The following is a 5,027-nucleotide window of genomic DNA, read 5'->3' as shown; positions in this document are numbered from 1 at the left end:
TTTATTTTGTTGTTGTGATTATAAAGGTATTCTGTGTGGGCCAGCCAGTAGTGTAGTGCATTGCCAACTGTGCATTTCAAGTCCCGGACTTGGTGGCTTACGGGGCACACGGAGCACATGTGTGCATAAGCCTGAACTCCGAAGGGGAGACATGGAGAAAGCATTGCAGTGCGGCCATCCCTCCTGCAGGCGATTTCTCGCTTACCCTGACTCTTTCTCTTTCTGTCATGTGCACCCACCCTCTGGCAATTAAAAAAAGGCAATTATTTGTTCTAGATAGAAAATTTAGAAAAACCCAAAGAACATAAAAATACATACTTTCACCCCCCATTTATTCCATTAACATTTTCATGTAATGAATTCTAGACTTTCACATAGAGGCAGTTTTTGTTTTTATAAAAATTGAGGTCATGTTGGGACCAGCAGTTAACGTAATGGTTATGTCACTAGACTCCCATGTAGTCAACTGCGGTTTGAGTCCCAGACCCGGTGGCTTAGACTCACGGTGGGTGCCTGAGCATGCGTGCCCAAGACCCCGAGAGGAGAAAGGAGGAGAAGGGATTGTGGCATGGCCATCCCCCCTGAGGGGGGTGATTTCTCACTTTCTATCTCTCTGTCTCTCTCTGTCTTTCTGGCGAGCGCCACGTGCCCTATAGCAAAAACCTCTCTGAAAAAAAAATTGAGGTCATGTTATTCACAGATTTTTTGTAATATGCCCTTTTTGGGGGGCTGGCAAGTGCCACGATGGTTAAGGGTGCTGGACTCCCACATGACCAACCATGGTTTGAGTCCCAGACCTGGCGGCTTGCTTTCTCACTTTCCCCCACTCTCTCTCTTGTTTTGTCCCTCCCTCTCTGGTCAAATTAAAATAAATAAGTAAAGTTGAATGAACTAATTCTTTTTTAAAAAGTCCCTTTCTTAGTATAATGTGTCGTTGGTACTCTGCCCCATTGCCATGGAATCCTCATTAGCACCTGTAATTGTGCATGGGTCGTCAAAGCACAAAGAGGCTCCAGTTCACGGAGGAACTATCGCTGCATCCTTGAACTGCTTCCAGTATTTTTTATACATCGTACTGCATCCTTCATCTTTATCTTTCTATTTACACGTATCTCGGCTTGCATCTCTGGGTTCTTAGTGTAGGTGTGTAAACATGGAATTACTGCTTAAACGACTTGTGCTTTTTCGAGAACAGACCAGCGTTCAGAGCCGGGTTTTTTTGATGTTTGCCTGAAGACACAGACAGGAGCTGCCTACGAGCACGTGTCAAGCTCTGAGCAGAGGTGATGGGGCTCTGGGATTTGTTTCTATTCCCCTTCCTAGTGCTGCCCAGAAATCTGTGAACACCTCTGGTGAAAAAAAGAAAAAAAAAGAAAAAAGAAAACCACTCTAGGAATGAAAAAAATCACAGTGTTTCCGTAAGGACAGAACCATTTTTCTCTTGAGCATAAAGGAAATTTTAATGGAAAGAATATTACTTGGTAAATACAAGATTTGTAATTGTCAGTTTGCAACAATATCCACATTTTACAACTATTAGGACCAAACAAATAAGCCCATCTGTTTACACAGGATTTAATTAAACAGTCGCAAGAAATAATGCAAACATTGTCAACAGCGCAGGATTTGTGGAAGCCTCTGCAGTGGGGATGCTGATTCGGGCTCTCCCTGCTTTCTGCAGAGGATATAGATGATGACATGTTTTTCCAAGCCATTAACTCGGGCACAGCTTTGGGGCCAAATGAGAAGCTACATCCAAACCATTCTAAGCGTCCGGGTGATTGGTGGAGCCCACAAAAGCAAGCCCCTCTGTCATCCACCAGGCGGGAGCATTTGGGGAGTGTGATGGCTGTGACTGTGCATGGTTGGATGGCTCCATTGTCTCAGGAAGGCCTGGCTTCACTGATACCAAGGGGAAGAGGTGGATGGTGCCCCAGACGCGCTGCTCAAGGGGACCGTCAGAGACATTCCGGATGGTGTTTCTTTGTTTCTCCTCAGAACTTGATTTTGTCATTTTGGGTATTACAACATCTGTTGTATTACATTATTTAAAAACTATGCAAAAAAAAAAAAAAAAGAATAGAAACATCATCTCATCAAGACGCTCAATTGCGAAGGACAAATGCTCAACTCAGAACTAGCTGAAGCCGGGGCCAGCAAGTAGCATAATGGTTACGGTGCTGGACTCCCACATGGTAGACTGCAGTTCAAGTACTGGGTCTCATGGCTTGACACTCATGCTGAACATGTGTGCATGCATGCCCAAAATTCTGAGAGGAGAATGAAGGAGAAGGGGTTGCAGCATGGCCATCTCCCCCTGGGATGGGGGGTGACTTCTCACTTTTTGTCTCTGTCTTTCTATGTCTGTACGGAAGCACAAGTGCCTTACAATAAAAAAATCTCTCAAAAAAGAAAAATGTCTAGCTGAAGCTGAAGGTACCAAGTAATGGATAAGTCAGGGTCAGAATGTATCTGACTTCAAATAGGCTGGGTCACAGGCTGTCCAAGGAGCCAGCATCCTCTCTCTGTTTATTTCTCTGGGACATGCAGGCAGACTCTCAAGAAGGAGAGGGCATGCCACCCAGAGTGCTGGGTTCCTGTGTACCTAGATTATAACCCAAGAAAAAGACAGTACATCTCCATTCTAGTTTGGGAAGTTTCAGGAAAGAACCCTGAAACAAGGCCTTTGATGCAGGTAGATTATTCCAGAGTGGGATTCCCCAGGAAGCACAAATGAGGAAGTGAGGGAAACAAAAGTCCATGAAGAGGGTGTTCGTGAGTGAGTTATCTCTGTGGGCAGCTGGAGTTTGGGCCCCCTGGGGTCTGTCTGAGATACCATGTGGTCTGTGTGTCAGGGCACAGGGAAGCTGGGAGGTGATGCCTGCAGACTCCCTCCCTGATGGGCGGAGGACCGTCCCCCAGCGTGTGAAATTCTCAGCACCATGCCCAGTTAACAGTCGGACTGAGCAAGTCTCCAGAGCCCTGCAGAAAGGTCTTAGGTGGAGAAGTAGAGAGACAGGGCTGCTTGAGGTGGGAGGCTGTGAGCGAGCCGGCAATGAGCCAGCCTGACTGCAGATAACTCAGGCTGAGCCAGAGTGATGAAGGCTGAGTGATGGTGGAACGTCGACAGCAGCTGGGGTGCTGGCCTTCAAGTCCTTCCTTGCTCCTGAGACTAATCACTCAGTGCCTTGATTAATCCAGCCTTGGCTACGCGGCCGTCCCTTAGGCATAGCGGGCGGCATGGTGTGGGTGGAAGCTCCATCAGAGGAAGAGGAAGCAGAGCTGCAGGAGAGGCAGGCAGTAAATGGCCGTGGAGGCCTATGGTGGCCTGTTGTAAGGTTACAGTCCCGGGTGTTTGGGAAATACCCTGCCAGATCAGTCTGTTTACACATTTTCCTTATAAACTGGGATCACATTGGAATCCATATACATTACACCTTCATTTTTTACTTAACGATAGTTGTAGACACTCCAATGTATAGTAAGCGCTTCACTATCTACGAATATAAATCATAGTCGATATCAAATATATCAGTCAAAATATTTTTTAAGAATGATTTAATTTTATTTGGTATTCTTATATTTTAAATTTGATCAGAGAGAGAGAGGGAAAGTGAGAAAGCAAGTGCCAGGTCTAAGACTCAAACCGTGGTCGGCCATTTGGGAGTCTAGTGCCTTAACCACTATGCCACCTGCTGGCCCCCTGGTCACTGTATTTTTAATCTTCTTTTTCCTAAGTGATTCTTGATTAAAAATAGATCATGAACACTCCCCTCCCCCAGGGAGTGATTTCTCACTTTTTGTCTCTCTGTCTTTCCAGTGAGCACATGTGCCCTATAGCAAAAATCTCTCTCTGGAAAAAATAAAAAAAGGTGGACCATGAGTGACCACCAGGTGGCATGGTGGTTAGGGTGCTGGGCTCCCACATGGCTGCCCATGCTTTGAGTCCTGGACCTGACAGCTTGCTTTCTCACGATCTCTCTCTCTCTCTCTCTCTCTGGTGAGTGCACATGCCCTATAGCAAATAAAAATAATAATAATAAATTCTTTTTAAAAAGTGGACTACAAAGGTGAATACTCATACATGAAATCCCCAGCAGTGCCCCTGCCCAGGGGAGAAAGTGTAAGTGGTGGAATTTTGGACATCAGAGGAAGCTGTGTTAAGAGGAGCACCAACGGGAAGTCACAGAGCTCGGGATCTGAATTCTATTTGTATCACCAGCTATGTGGCCTTGGTCAGCTTAACGCCACAAAATTTCTTGTCTTACACATAATGAACGCTAAACAAAATGGCGGCTGCTATTACCTACAAAATGAGGACCTTCACCCCTTATTAATGGCATTCTTATGAGGCTTGAGTTAGGTCATGCAGGTAACATGCTACCCAGGAGAGAGCCTGGGACACAGCACGTACTTAATCCACGGTCGCTCGCTACCGCGACCCCTTCACCTTAATCTCAGGGAGAAAGTCCTAGCTGGCCAAGCAGCGAGGCATCACCACAGCAATGGAAGGAGTGCCTCATGCCAGAGAACCTCCCCAACACAGAGCTCTTATTCCACCCTGCCCTGAAATTCTACCAATTGAAAATGTATGTAGTATCATAGCGAAGGCTTGTTTTGCTGTGGTCATTTTTAATCCAACGTAGTCCTAGAGTCACTGATGACACACGTTTATCCTGGCATTACCTTCTTCCCCTCCCCTAGCTGACATTCGCAGGATCCATAATGGAAAGCCCTAATTAGTGAAGAAAGGAATGGAGGGACAGTGGGTTTTTTTTTTTTTTTTCCACAGACAATTTGGGTGGAGATCTCTAACAGTTAAGAGATTTGGGTGCCAAAAAAGAACATTTTGTTCTTGGACTTCAGAGAGGTTAGAAGACAGGTGTCAGGAGATGGGAAGATGCCTGAGACGCGTAAACCTCCTCTTGGTGTTCGACTACCTCCGATCACCAGCTGCCTAGAATTGCTAATAAGAAGGAATGAATTTGTTCCCGTTGAGTCCAATCTCAATTTCCAGCATATTTCCC

This window comes from Tupaia chinensis, unplaced genomic scaffold (assembly GCF_000334495.1).
Source record: "Tupaia chinensis unplaced genomic scaffold, TupChi_1.0 Scaffold000196_1, whole genome shotgun sequence".
In the NCBI taxonomy this organism is placed as follows: domain Eukaryota; kingdom Metazoa; phylum Chordata; class Mammalia; order Scandentia; family Tupaiidae; genus Tupaia; species Tupaia belangeri.
This window is presented reverse-complemented; position numbering follows the sequence as displayed.